This window comes from Pelobates fuscus, chromosome 10 (assembly GCF_036172605.1).
Source record: "Pelobates fuscus isolate aPelFus1 chromosome 10, aPelFus1.pri, whole genome shotgun sequence".
Lineage (NCBI taxonomy): Eukaryota > Metazoa > Chordata > Amphibia > Anura > Pelobatidae > Pelobates > Pelobates fuscus.
In genome coordinates, this window is record NC_086326.1 from 21,585,673 (window position 1) to 21,601,842 (window position 16,170).

General features: G+C 42.1%; 1 protein-coding gene across 1 annotated transcript in view; it reads right to left on the reverse strand.

The window, feature by feature from the left end:
• The window catches only part of UBTD1 (ubiquitin domain containing 1), a 47,395-nt gene that overhangs the window by 30,893 nt on the left and 332 nt on the right, over positions 1–16,170 (reverse strand). The gene's annotated exons all lie outside the window — the stretch shown is intronic.

Here is a 16,170-nt window from a genome sequence, read left to right on the forward strand (position 1 = left end):
CACTGTGGTGGTGGTGTGGTGCGTGATCACGAAGTGTCAGGCTTGGAAAGTGTGTATTGAAAGAACGATTGTATCCATAAAGGACTTGCTATGTCGTGTGAATTATCATAAATTCAAAGTAAATATGACATTTATAAGTTAAATTGGGCATACAGGGGCTATCTCGATATAGTGCAGCAAATTCTACAACACACTTATAGGCTCAATACTCCTTAATGCAATATCCTAAAGTAAATAAATTGTACACTTGCTCGTTAATGTCACACACTATGGTAATATTGCACCCATCCATTTTTGGGGGATTAATGAATAATCATTGCTGCCCTGTAGCATCTATTTATTTTTTATTTAAGCCTCCCTAATCCAAGGGAAGACAATTTATACGTATAATGCCTAGAGATTGTGGAATGTAATGTTCTGGACATAAATATACACAATGCAGCAACTGGCACAAATAATTGTATATTAAAAAACAAAAAACAAAAACATAGACATGTGTGTTCTGTTAATGAAAAAGTTATGCGTAAATTGATAATACATTAAACAGGGGTTTATTTTTTGGGGGGGCTGTATTATATTTACACGATTCAAGGTAACAAAAAAAAATGCAAAAAAACACCAACAAGATTTGTCTAATTCCACAGAAGTGCAAAGAAACGGTTACAGCAAGTATACACTAGCATGCAATGTAATGTATTTAATCACAGTAACATGGAAGAGTAGGGGGGAGTCAATTCTACACTCACCTTGGGGCACTGACTTTAAATAGACCCTGAACTAAGCAGCAATTACTGTAGCAGGTAATGCAAATTGATACTGCTGGGAACCCAGGAATATGCATCATGTGTGGATGAGAATCAGACAGGTCAATAAAAATAACCAGCTCCTTCTGTTAAAATGAGCTAGAACTTGGAAATGGCCACCAGTAGAAACCTTAGAAAAGTTTTTGTTTAAATGGAAATCATAAAATAAATTATTCTTGCATGCCCAAAAAAGTAGCTAACCAAAAACTACAGCTGTCGGTCTCCAAAAAAAAAGAGAACGTAACAAGAACTAACCTTTTCATGCACAATATCTGTAACATAATATAAATCAACACAATGTATGGAGTAATTAACAGGCCTGCGCATTTTAAACATCAAGATCACGCTTCCAACTTGCAGGATTTGAAACTTAGGGTTAGGAGAGATTTCAGGTCTTGCTACACGAGTATCTCTGGTGCTGGGCACAAGATTGTCAACAGAGACAGCTCTGCTCAGGGAAATGTTATGATCTCCCACCCAGCCCTCGGCTCAAGATCACGGCACAATGGGCATTTGCACAGTTTGCCGAATAGGTAATCCAAGCAGGTAAATAAAAAACTAAAATGAAAAGAAGATAAATATCAATGGGGGGAACCGTCCTTAAATTGCTATTATTTTTATTTATTTTTATGAAATAGCATTTGCATTATTGAAAACAATGGGCTAACTACTGAATATTATGGCAATGATCATAAGGTAAAATTGTATCAAAATTACCGAATAACCTGGAAATGGGAAATGTGCAGCTTTAAACAAAATATATCCAAATGGAATAATTTTATTATTGATACAAAAAGATCCACTTCAGCTGCACAAGGTCCAAACAAGTTCAAGTGCAAAGTCCACTAGAGTTTACAACAGTCAAGGCACCTTTTCTTTTTTTTTTTTTTTTTTTTTTTAAAATACAGGTATGCAAGGGCATTATAATAAAAAATAAAGGCCTTTTATGAGATTGAGAAATGTAAAAGGTTTCATAGGGTTGGCATAGAATTGGTAAATATTGTATCGGCCTCAATACCAAGCTTTTGTAAGTCAAAGGTTGATGCGGGGAGGCTAGTTGGACATTAGGACTTGCAATTAAAATGTGGTTTTTTTTTTTCAAACCCAATACATATGTAAGAGATCACTTGCGATGCGAACCTCTGTTTTCGTGTTCCAATATAAAAAAGAGGAATGTTTAAAAAAAGTGTTGCTCTCTTCTCAGTGCCTGTGAACTGGTTTTGAACAAGCAACTCCCAACACATAAAATGACAGTCAACGCAACTTAAATGTTTGCATGTGCAAGGAGGCATGGGAAACCAGAAGTGGAACACTAGAAGTATGGGCAGAAGAAGCCAAGGGAACCTCAAAGAGTGGTATATTATTCTTCTACGTACCAATGTGCTGAGAAGATGGTGGTGGTCATCCTTGGGATAAAGGATCTTCTGGTAGTGAAAGGGCCTAACTAGGGGGATGGCAGCAAGATGTGCTAACATGTCCTCAAGCGCACTGAAAGGTATATAATAATCAAGATCACATAGTATAGTCTGCAATAATGAGGATTATAAGGTGGCGAACATATACCAATTGTTCAGGCACAACACAATGTGTTTCCTTCAAGAGGTGTTGGCGTCTTTAAAAAGTTTCCATCACACCTCTCTGGCGTCAAATCTTGGTAATAATTCCTCAGGAGCAATATACAAAACACATATAGTGCAGGTTATCCTTCACTCAATGTTTGTAAAAGAAAATCACAAAAGCACTCACATAAAAAAGAGCCACTGTATCCAGCTCTGGGTAAAATGCCAGTGTGTTAGAAAGAGCTAACACTGCCCACCACTCCAACAAGCTGCAACTCAAGTCAGATATCGTTAATAAAAAAAAAAAGTGTATATTTATTGCAACCAAAAATAATTTTAAAAAAATGAAAAAAAATATTTTCTTTCGCTTCGACGCATGTTTTGCAGTATATTAACCCCTTAAGGACCAAACTTCTGGAATAAAAGGGAATCATGACATGTCACACATGTCATGTGTCCTTAAGGGGTTAATGGCTTTTTCAATGGAAAGTAGAAGTCTGGGGGGGCGGAGCCTGACACCCAGGCAGACTAGACGTGCAAAGCGAGAGCTCCCAAGTCTGGAGCCAAGATTCAGGGTATAACGCCCGACCACCCGAGCACACCGACTGCTAACCGCAACAATCGAGTTTGGGAGACCGAACTGCACCCGGGGATACCCAATTCTTGGTTCTCCGGTGCAAGGCGGACCGCACTGCAACTTGTGGCCTGTGCGGGTGGGAGCCGAGGAGAGACGGCCGCTCTCCCGGTTCTCTGGCTGACAAGGAGACACCACAGAATCACCTCCCCCCCCCCCCCCCCAGACCGGCGGGGGTCATCCCGGTCCACTCAGAGACTACACCATATGCCCGCACTCACCACACTGCCGAGAAACGCTGCCCCACTCCAGACACCCAATAATGGCGGATGGCGGCTACTCGAGAACACGAGGTGAGGGCCCAATGCTGGGACGGTCGGATGACCACAACGCTGACACCATGGCGAGGCTCGACAAAATTTTCCAGCGCTTCTGGTGGAAGCTACAGCAGCGATTTACCAAGCCCGCGATCAAACCACAGAAGGAAGGCGGGAAAGCTCAACCTCGAGCAGTGAAAGGGACGGTCAGAAGATGGACACTAAGCAAGAAACCGGTACACATCACGGCGGGCCCAGCATCAGGGCCATCACAGGTCGCGGGCCCCAACACGAGCCGCCAAACCCTGACAAAGGCCCCCAAATCCTCGAAAAGACGACCCCCGGGGCACAGGCGGAGAGAAGCAAAGTGCCAAACAGTACCCACACGACGGACCTGCAGGACCTCTCGGCCTGACGCATTGGGGCCGAACCAGAGCCTTCACAGGTCACCGGTCTCCGACAGAGTGAAGCACAGTCTACTCCGGGCATGTATCTGGGTAAGCCAGTCCACCAAGCTCCACAACATGGACACTCACCCCAAAGCTGCAGGCAAGGCCCCCAGACGGGGTATCGGCTAGGCACATATGGACTGGCATGCAGGACTCCTCACACTCTGCCCACATGCATGCCAGGTGAACTATACGAAGCACAAAACCTGGCCACGGGACTCTACACACCCACAGGCAGACATAGGGTAAAGTGTCTACAATGTACAGACTCTATGGCCACCCATTATAACCATGGGTCAGGACTCACTCTCACATAAAACTGAACGCTATCCTGTTTCTCATTAATTGTTGTTTATCCTTGTGTTATAAATAAGCAGCCTCCCTAGTGACTGTGAGCACACCTCGTGATTTACATTTAATGTACCTATCTCTTATACTAGTATCCTATGCTATCTGATCGTGCACTCCAGGTTACTGAATCAATTATACTGCTTAATGTATATCAGCGTTCACAGTATTACCAACAAGCATGTATCACCTGTACCTATTACGCTCCAACTACCATATTAATGTACTGGTAGAACGCACAGATATCGATGGTTCACTTAATCCCACTAATCCTGGGAAACTTAGAGGTGTTATATAGTGTGTTAATCAATATTATATGCAGGTCACGCTGTTCACTTATCGCACTTGTAAAACTTAGAAGGTTAAAAAATGCAGAGACTTGCAACAAACGAGTACCAAAGCTTGACTATCTTTATAACTTAAAAATTGTGCCGAGATCAGACTGTCATGCAAATGTTCAAATATGTTCAAACTGTCCTTGCACACGCCGTTGTGGCAGTGTAAGATGCCTTGTTACTACTTGCACAACGAAAAATAATAAAAAAAAAAAAAAAAAATAAAAAAGTAGAAGTCTGGAGTACTGTTGGGTTTTTTTTTTTTTTAAGTTTTTTTTTTTTTTTTTGTTAAAGTGTTATGTTACTTTAAATTGTAAAATTCCAGAGGCGGTATGGCCAGCAAGGTTGGTCAGAGAAACACTAATGACTGCTGTCCAGTACAGACAGATTTACAGCCGTGATATACTGCAATTCAACAGTATATCACTCTCTACCAGCAAAAATAATAATTGCTTCCAATATGATGACAATAATCACCACTACAAAAGTTCTAGTCACCATCCTGCCCTGGCTGTCTTATGAAGATAGATGTATAGGAAGTGAATGCTGCAATTTCATTAACCCTTCAGGCACATTATGTCATAGGGAGAATTTGACATACTAAAATTTAAATCATCTTTAATCTTTCACATAAAAAAATACAATACACAATTGGTGGGAAAAGTGTTAGCAACAAGTGCTATAAACCACCTGAGTGGGAACCCCTTATACCACTCTAAATAACAAAATATAAATACATACAATTGGTGGAACACTTTGGGTGAATCTGTGGAGAGAATATTACATAGGATAATACCGTAGGAGTATAGTGGATGATAATAGATAAATTCCAATACTCACAAACGTGGAGCCAAATATAATCATAAGGCTCTCATGAGTAGCGCAGAGAGACTCATAAAGGATGTCCCCAATCCTGCTTCCAGCTGGTGTTGGTGATAATAACAAATAGAAGTACCTTCTCAAGGATAAACTTCGCTTTATTAAACAGGTAAGTACATATACCAATGTGCACAAAATTATATATAAATATATAAAATAAATATATATATATATATATATATATATATATATATATATATATATATATATATATATATATGCTAAAACAGCAAATCCTAAAAGTATAGTCCAATAAAAATAAGTCTAAATGGTACCTTGGTAGTATATATATATATACACATACACACACACACACACACACACTCATGAGAGCCTTATGATTATATTTGGCTCCACGTTTGTGAGTATTGGAATGTATCTATTATCATCCACTATACTCCTAAGGAATTATCCTATGTAATATTCTCTCCACAGATTCACCCAAAGTGTTCCACCTATTGTATGTATTTATATCATCTTTAATCTTTAATGCCTGTAGCCTAATACCCTAGGGCAGTGATGGCGAACCTATGGCCCTCTCTGTAGGCACGCGGCCATAGGTAGCCGGTAGGGTGCCCAGCGGTGTATTCACTGCGAGGCTAACAAGGCATTTGCCTTGTGTGGCACTGCCTTGTTAGCCTTGTGTCCTGGGGGGACCAAGAGCTGGCCATCTGGCCACCTTTGGGCACCCACCGAGGCAGGCATCAGCTTGATTTGTGGGCTTGCGGCGAGGGAGTGCTGTAGTCTGAGCTCTTCCTGCTCTGCTCCCTCGCGAGCCGCTTAGGGATGTAGGAAGCCGGAATATGATGTCAGACCGGCTCCCGGCATTACTAAGCGGCGCACGAGGGAGCTGAGCAGAAAGATCAGAGCTCCCGCGCCGCCTTCTCTGCCAGTTTGCCCCCTGCCTGCCTGTCCAGCAGTCCCTGCAGCCCCACTGGACCCCAAATCTCCCACGGAGGCTGGGTTGAGTTAAATTAAAATAAAAAAAAGTAATTTGAGTGTTGGGTGAAATGTGTATGAGTGTGTGTCAGTGTATATATGTGAGTATGTGTAGATCTGTGAGTATCAGTGTGTATAATAATTGTGTTTACCGGTAATTGCCGTGTTGGCACTTTGAGGGAAAAAAAGTTGGTTTGTATTGTGGTTTGGGCACTCTGACTCAAAAATGTTTGCCATCACTGCCCTAGGTTGTTCAGTCTTTAAAAATATTTATCTAGGAGTGCAATTTTAAATGGTGGGAATCTGAACTAATCCATACAGATGTGGGTCCACCAAAGGTTCGAACCATATTCTTGCATGCCTTAAAACCTCCCCCTAAAATTGAATTACTCATGCACCCTGGAACACTGCTGTGCTGGAGAATGTGTCTGAACACACACACTCTACGTACTACACCCAGAAACACAACATAGCCCGTGTGAAAAAACATTGACACAAAACATTGACTCAAAACATGGCAGAAATTAGTGTAAAAACAGAGATACGCGTATGTTGAAAATATGCCACTTTAGATACTTTGGACTGTTTACAGTTACAAAACCAATACATTAAAGGAACACTATTATGTTAGGAATACAAATATGTACTCAAAATGCTATAAATTTACCCTAAATATGTAGATGTCCTCCCCCTCCCCCTTGTGAGTGTTTAAAGGGTGTTTACTGACCTTATATCAAGTGACATTCTGGTTTCACCGCGGCCGCCCTGCCTCCTCGACTGAGAACAGCAAACAAATGAGCATGCGCGGCAAATTGCTGAGAGACCATGCATTGAATGCCAGTATAAAAAAAATTACCCTAAACTCAGTATGGAAATGCAATATAATTTATAAGGTGAGCTGAAGATCTTTAACCTTTACTTGTATAACCTGCTAACCAGATATCTTGGTATAAATAAAAATGTAGTAAGCAGGTGTGTTCTATAAAATAATATTCTGTGTGTGGGGCACAGGAATGTCAACAATCACTACTGCGATTAGACCAACTCCTCCCTGACATTTTGTTAGGCAGTTTTAAATAAAAAAATAAAACATGCCAGGTTACAATCCTGTTCAGGTTACGTTTGGTAATTTTGTTCCGTTTCTTGTTTATCAGTAAATGGATAAGTCAATCACTGCTTCCTAGTACTTGCGAGTACCATAAGCACAGCACTGGAACACTATAACCACCGTAAACCCCACAAACCGCCACAGCTTGGTTGGGGTCTCGCCGTCCTCCGCCCACCCTGGACCCAAGACCAGGATCCAGCTTCCAGTGGGTAGACTTCTCCTAGTCCAGAGAGCGTAGCAGGAACAGCTCTTAGCAGAGCTAGTGATTATACTCAGGGGAGTATAGTGATAATAGCAATCCCCAGAGTGTAGTTCTCCAATCCCCCAAACATGAGCCAAGACTTCATGAAGGGGTAAAGCAGGTCCCCATGCAAGGGGCACTCCCACCTGGACCTTGTGGAGAACTGCAGCACCAAGTCACAGACCAATAACAACAATGGTTAAATGCATGACACTCCTACATACAAACACACAATCCCTCCCTTCCGGTAGCCCTGATCTGGGTGACCAACATATCCAAAAATCACCCAGATCAGTTCAGGGGTTCAGACATTTCCTGGAAGTCTTATTTTTGACCCAGCGTGCACATAGTCCCATGCCCTAAACAGTTGCAGAGAATTAGGGCTAACGGTCGGTCTCTCTGTCTGGAGTACAAAAGTACATCCTTCACATAAACAGAGCCTTTTAAAAAAGTGCATTGAGCAAGGTATTTTGAAGGACAAGAGGCTGGCTAGCAGGCCCCTCCAAGAACCGTGACAAGGTTACTTTCGTCACAGTATGCTTCCAGGGTTATTCACTTAAACAGTTATTAACACCTTGTTGATAACTTATCTATATGTAACTATTATGGCACTTACTGGTTTAAAAAAAAAAATACATAAAATAAGCCAAAAATACAGCTTAAATTCAGCGCAAGGCTAAGTTGTCCCTGAAGTTATCTTCAACTACTTTTTTGTCACAACACAGAATTGTTGGCTGGTCCGAAGACCAATCAAACTGCAAGTGAAGAAACTCACTACATCTGTGAGGACTGGCAACAGACACCTTTTTTTTTTTTGCATAGAACTAACTAAGTAAGCCAACACACTGCACATACGGATTGCTTGCCCCATGATCACTTCTAAAAGCAGAAGTGGTGGTTTGCTTAAATCTGCATAGCAAAATTTAGAGAAATACATTCCCACAGTTTCTATTGAAGTTGTCTGGGTGCAAAGTCCATATCCCCTTTAGTCCTGAAATGTAAACATTGCAGTTTTAAAGAAACAGACGCTGGACGGCCACTTTAGGTTGCCTAACGGACGCTGAATGTCCTCACACTCTGCATAAGGACATCCAGCATCAGTGAAAATTGCATAGTAAAGCATTGAAGCAATGCTTCTCTATGGGGAAGGCCTAATGTGCTTGTAATGCTCGCCGCGCAGGCACATTAGCCCCTCCCCCCCCATCAGATGACATAGAATGAGCAGGAACTCCAACCAAGCGCCAAGGAACATCAGTGCTGGATTTGGGCGAGTAATTAAAGTGTTATTTAACTTTTTTCTTCTTCCAGGGGGTGTAAAGGAGGGGGAGGATACTATAGTGTTAGGAATACAGATTTGTGTTACTAACACTATAGAATCCCTTTAACTTTCCCCCTGCTTGGCCACACATACACCAGTTTAAATCAATGCCATTTAAATCAAAGACTCACAAGCAAGACCGCAGATAAGGATTAAAATCTCACAGTGCCCTAGGCAGTTTAACATTCTGGGCCCCCCTCTTTTTTCTTCACATAGGGAATTAGATTCATGATTCACAGGCCCGTCCAGCCTCTAGGCCATAGGCAGCTGCCTAAGGACAGGTCACCATAGGATTAATCCTGTTCTGCATGACCAGAATATCATAAATATACGGAGATTTTGAAAAACATTTAGAAACGTATAACATTGAGCCAGGTCATGCCTACAAAATAGAAAAACTTTTTTATTTTCAAGTCAGTTTTCACATAAACAAAAAAGCAAATCCAAACTTTTTGTTTGTTACATACACAAGGTTCATTATACGAATTAAACCAGTATTTTCAAGTAGAATATTGCAAACAAGAGTAGGCCAACTTGAGGGACGGAACCTGACCGCCAAGTGAGCAAAACGTGGGCTGCATGGGCTCCTCAGCTTCAACTCTAAAGGGAGCATACAATTACAGTAATCTGGCAATTTTAAATGGATACTGTAGTGCCAGGAATACAAAGCTGTTTTCCTGGCACTACAGATTCCCTCTGCCAACCCCCTCCCTTGCGCCCCCTCCCACCCAATAAATAAATAAATAAAGGGTTTTTAACCCTTTATTTACTTACCTTTTCCCAGCACTGAGTCGAAGCTCCGCTCCCTCCCGAGACGAGCGCATGCGCATTAGACCTCCCCATAGGAAAGCATTAAATCAATGCTTTCCTATGGGGCAATTCTGATGCTGGAGGTCCTCATGCAGAGCGTGAGGACGTCAAGCGTCAGATAACGGACTAAAAGTCGGTTACGATTCCTCTTTGGAACTGCAATGCTTAACATTGCAGCACTAGGTGCAAAAAGGACACAGCACCCAGACAACTTCAATTAGCTTAAGTGGTCTGGGTGCCTACAGTGTCCCTTTAAGCTTTAATCAGACTCTGATCGGATTACTTGATGTTTCACTGGATCACTTTGGCGTAGGCCAATTGGCCTACTGGAGGTGTAGAATGCGGCCAATTCCCCACTCTTACATCGTGTTGGCATTACGGCTGGCCCTGCTTCCCTCACTTTGAACCTGTGGTGGTTATCCCTGTCCCCACTGGAAGGGAATTCAGCTCTTAAGGATAAAAAAAAAGACTTTGCTTATCCACCTAAACATTAATTTTAATTTTAAATGGCGGCTGCCTATACATAGTATACACATTCGGCAATCTTCCCGGGAGGATTTATTTACTTACTTTGTGAGTCTATTTAGTCAAGATTGAACCAGCGCTCTCACACCGCACAGTCGACTTTTAGAGGACTGGATGTATGCAGAAGCCCGCATCCTTCTCAACCACACAAGCTCTCAAGTCTTCTAGACCTTTGAAGAGGCTATATTCTAATTTCCTCGAGGTTGGAGCGGGCTGAAAAACCCCCACCTATCCTTGCATCTGATATCGTCTTTACATATATGCTTATAATGAGGGTGCCATTAGATGCCTCAGGTTTTGCTTTGCTTTTAAGCGGAGATCCTAAATAGTATTAGTTTTGTTTATTTAGTTTAATTGTCTTACATTATTCAGTGGCACACATACTTATTACATATTAAGCAAAGATTTTTAATAAGCACGGTATAATTTAAAATGTGTGCAGTTCTCTGGAGGTGTGTCATATTTTCTGATACCTCTCTGATGTTCATAATGGCACGTCTATATGCGAGTTTGTCATTGCACTACCAAAAAAAAAAAAAATCATAAAAGTAGAATTTGCCAGGAACTGACAAGGAAATGTGACATGTTAGGTTCACATAACTCACCCCAAAGAATGCGGACATGATTTATTTCAGTTCTATTATTTTAGCCTACATTTGCAGTTTTCTAGTCAATTTTACACAATTCACAGTTTAGTAAATAACCATATGGATTTCTCATCAGTTCTCATAACAGGGGAGAGGTTGTTTTTTTTCTTCTTCCTTTGGTATTATTAACAAATCCTTACCAATTTTGCTGGTTAGTGAAAATAAGCGAGCATGCGGTTATTTTCGGTCTAAATATATTTATGCACAAATGGTATTTATTCTTCTTATTAACAAAAGTTTGCAATTGCTGATAATATACGGACAGCGAGGTATATTCACCGACAGGGAAATCAGCATTGTTGGACCTCCAGCTATTGGGAGTTTAAATGCATCACAATTTTTCAGTTATTTCCTCATTTTTGTGCAGAATTGTAAAAGCATTGAAGCCTCACAAATTAAGAATATTAATTGGGAGTCAACTGATTACTAGGCATCCACTGGATAAATTGGGCCTACGTAATAATATAGTACTCAACCGTTGGACCTTCCCATAGGTCGTCTCTTTCTGTGCTCCAGCTGTGCTCAGTTGAATAAGAATGTCCTGTGTGATACCCAAGTGTTTGACTGTTAATAACATTGATCGCCACGATAAGTTAACATTCCACCAAGACAAACTAAAGGAATGGTTCAACAACAATAACCGGGTTTAACCAAGAACTTCCAGCACCAGGTCAGATTGCAATGGGTGCCTGGCAGGACCTGGGTAAGTAGTGCAAGCATCCTTAACCCCTTAAGGACACATGACATGTGTGACATGTCATGATTCCCTTTTATTCCCGAAGTTTGGTCCTTAAGGGGTTAAAGGGATCCTACAGTGCCAGGAAAACAATCCTGTTTTCCTGGCACTCTAGGCTCTTGGAGTGCCCCCCTCTCTCTGCGCTGAAGGAGTTAAAACCCTTCAGCCACTTACCTTCATCCAGCGCCAGTGACCTCTCCTCTCCCGCCAACGTCAGGTCTCGAGTGGAGCCGAATGCACATTTGCGGCCAGAGGCGCGCACGCATTCAAACCTGCCCATAGGAAAGCATTACTCAGTGCTTTCCTATGGGGATCTTATTTGACGCGTGACTCCGTGAGAAGGTCCAGCGTCAAATAAGTGTGATTTACTCAGTGTAAATCGCGAAATCGGCCTCTAGCGGCTGTCCGGGAGACAGCCACTAGAGGTTGGACTACTTACTCTGGGAGATCATGAGGGCCCTCTTGGCACCATGACAACTTCAGGGGTTTGTAATGGTTATGGTACTTGAAGAATTCCTTTAAACTTCCCTGGTCTGTCCCTGTCATGTATGTTAGGCCAGTTACGGTAATCGCTTTGAAAAGGCTCTGGTTTCACCCAGGGCCGGATTAACATAGGGGCTGATGGAGCTGCAGCTCCAGGCCCAGGCCCATGGAATAGGCCCATTGATTTAAAAAAAAAAAAATAAAAAAAATAAAAAAAAAAAATTTTTTTTTACATTTTTTTTTTCACACACACACACACTACTCATAGGGATTTCACCTTTCTTTTATTTTATTGGCACAGCCAGTATTTGAGGCTGCCTGGATGGTGCCAATATTGCAGTGACACTGGCAATACAAATGCTGGTATTTTTCTCAGTATAAACAAGAGATTACTCTGCAATACCAGCACTGGCCAGTAGGGGTCGCTGTATGTGGAGACAGGCAGGGATAGGAAGTTCCAGCATATCCCTCCCTGCCTATCTCTACTCACTGATCTGCAGGGGTGCAGCTACAGAGAGTCCAGACAGCAACACCCACCCTGCAGAGACAGCCTACAACTCAGCGAAGTAAGGAATGGGGGGAAAGGCTGCAAGGAGAGTACACTGAGGCACTAAGGGACACTGGGAGACATTATGGCAGACACTGAGACACTAAGGGACATTGGGAGACATTATGACACAGACACATGGGGACACAGTGTCCCTAGTCTCACAGTGACCCCTAGTCTCCCAGTGCCCCCAGTCTGCCAGTGTCTCACTGTCTCCATGTCTCCTAGTGCCTCCATGTCTCCCAGTGCCTCAAGTGTCTCAATGTCTCCAAGCTAGTGTCCCTAGTGTCTGTGGCCATGGTGTCTCAGTGTCCCCATGTCTCAATGTCCCCATGTCCCCCAGCCAATGTCTCTAGTGTCTGTGTCCCTGGTGTCTGTGTCCCCTATTTTCCCAGTGTCCCCATGTGTCCCAGCCAGAGTCCCCTAGTCTCCCAGTGTCACTGGTGTCTCCGTGTCTCTAGGTCTCCCCGTGTCCCCAGGTCTCCCCATCTTCCTAGTGTCCTAGTGACATGGGGACCCTCTGATACATGGGGACACATGGAGACATAGGGCATTAAGACACTGTGATACATAGGATCACTGGGAGACCTGGGGACACGACACTAGGGGACACTGGGAGACATGGGGCAATGAGACACTGATACATAGGAACACTGAGACCTGGAGTGATCGACACATGGGGGCACTGAGTCATGAGGGCAATGGGAGACATGGGGGGCACTGGGAGGAATCCATCTATACAGCAGAATCAAACTAAGTAGTTTTTTTGGTCATTTTACAGCATTTTCTCTTATGTCACTCCTTGTGATTTACATCATGCGATGTCACCCATACATATTTAATTATGCAAATTAGTAAGCCCGGTATGTTTTTCCAAGAAAGGTGGCAACCCTAACTACTTTTCACATACTCTTAAGTATGGAAACTTAAGAGGGATGTATGGAAATAAAACTTGTGTGGACTGGCTGACAGTGAATATAGTTAAAGGGACACTATAGTCACCAGAACAACTGCAGCTTATTGAATTTGTTCTGGTGAGTAGAATCATTACTGTCAGGCTTTTTGCTGCAAACACTGTCTTTTCAGAGAAAATGCAGTCTTTACATTACAGCCTAGTGATAACTTCACTGGCCACTCCTCAGATGGCTGTTAGAGATCCTTCCTGGGTCATGGCTGCCTAAAATGCATCCAAACATTCAGTGTCTCCTCCCTCTGCATGCAGACACTGAACTTTCCTCATAGAGATTCATTAATTAATTTCATCTCTCTAAGGAGATGCTGATTGGCAAGGGCTGTGTTTGAATCATGCTGGCTCTGACCTGACTCTTTGTCAGTCTCAGCCAATCCTATGGGGAAGCACTGTGATTGGATCAGGCCACCACTTCTAATGATGTCAGCAGACTGCTTTTTTTCTGAGGCAAACAGCATGCAGAGTTACAGCTTCAGGCTTGAATATAGTAAGATTTTGCTATATTTATGCCGGCATGATGGGCCCAGGGGGGCTAGATGGTGGTGTTAACACTAGGGTCATGAATTCATGTTTGTGTTCCTGACCCTATAGTGATCCTTTAACGTAATGCTGACTTTGCTCTCTCTAACACTATGGCATGTTCCCTTTCTTCTACACTCGCTACATACAGCTTTTCTCTGTCCCAGACTATATACCAGGAGCTTCTGCCTGCTAGTAAGAAGGTAAGGAGACAAGTGGACCAGCGAGTGCTAGGGGACAGTCCTTAGAAAGCGTTGAGCGAGCGCATCATTAGATGCATTAATGCCAAGCTCAGGGTGCTGTCTGCATAGTATGGCCTTAGTTGGCCAGCTGCATGATTGGCAGGCAGCCTGACATGCATTCATGCCAAGCTGGCCTTCTAATTCTTTGTGCAGACATGTCCTCTTTTTGGGCATGTTCGCCCCTTTTGGCAGGTTACGTGATTTGTGTCAGTGGCACAGCCTTTTACCATGCCCATTGACTTCCTGCTTGACTGGACACTGTTGTTAGGGGTTATGGATTTACTTGAAAGATGAAAACATAAATTAGAGAGAGATTAGCCTAGGGTATGTGTTTTCTTATAGCTGCTTTTTTCTTTCTCTCCAGCACCATCTCCATCAGATACACGACGCTTGGGAGTGTTTTACTGTTTTTGGTCGATATGATTCTGTAATTAGGCCCGTCATAATTGTCAGCACCAGGCCCACTGGGCTCTTAATCTGGCCCTGGTTTCACCATAGAGTGGACAAACAAGCAAGACAGTTTAATAAAACAATGCCAGTCGTGATACTAAGATAGCAAAAGGACAGAACTGGAAAAATTGTTGTTAAATTTTCCAAATTTGACTACTCTGGCCTCAATTCTTCAGTACTTCGCAATACTCATTTAAGAGATAAAAATTGCAACTTGAATAAAAATTAAACACCCACGCAAACACACCCACACGTGTGCGCACAATGGTGTGGGATTGTCAAGTCAGAAAACTTACTAGACATTGAATGAAAAATTAAATTTCAAAAGGAAATTCAACTATTGGAAATTTTTTGAACGTGGCTAGTTCGTTGGCCTGCATTTTTGAATTTTGCTTATTATTATTATTATTTGCACATTATTAACTACTTTGTTCATTAACCCTCTTGTCACAGTTATATAATTTATATCACTGCCTCTGGAACTTCACTTTAAAATATTTTACAAATTCTATAAGGTGGTGAAATGAATGACGTTGAAATTAAATTTGTCAAAAATGCTCCAACCACGCTACGGTCATATCTGGACTATTTTTGTTTGAATTTGGATTCAGTTTCAATAGCACACATTACATTTTGTAGTAAATAGACACAGTGTTGTATTTTTTTGTGACATTGTGAATGTTAAAATTCTAGGCTAAAATAGGTCAATTGAAAAGCAGTTGTCTTGGAGAATTTTCCCAATTCAGCAACTTTCTTCTAAAATTTAAATTCACTTGGAATTACTCACAATTCCCACTTTAGTGAATTATTACGTAAGTTATGTTACTTGGGCTTTATCTGTATTCATACAGAAACTGATAGTCAATGCATTAATCTTACTGGGTTATTTTTACTTGTAAGAGAAATATTTAAAAAGCAGGATCTGTTTACAAACTTAGACCAATGTTTCCTAGTTACTGGACCTGCAGTAAATATCTTATCACATTGGGATTTCATGGTTACATAGAGAAGCTGATTTCAATCAGCTGGTGACTTTGATGTGTGTGGATGCATATAGCCATTTCTGCTTGTGTATCCTTATCTCAGATACTGTGCTGTTTGATAAACACAGCCTTCCTAATTGCAGGGTCTAATGGGAGATAAAACAAACCTCTTAGACATGAGACTGGGGGAAGTGAAACTACATGACAGCAATGCTGAGCTGGGGAAATATTGAGAAAATGCTTATGTCAGATAACCCACAGCCTTCCAGGCAATCCATGAACGCTGGACTGCTGGGGGATGAGATATAGGATTAGAAGTGGTTTCGATGAGCAGCTGCTGCAGCACCTCTTTTTTTTTTTTAGGACTATGGAGAGTTAAAGAACTGTT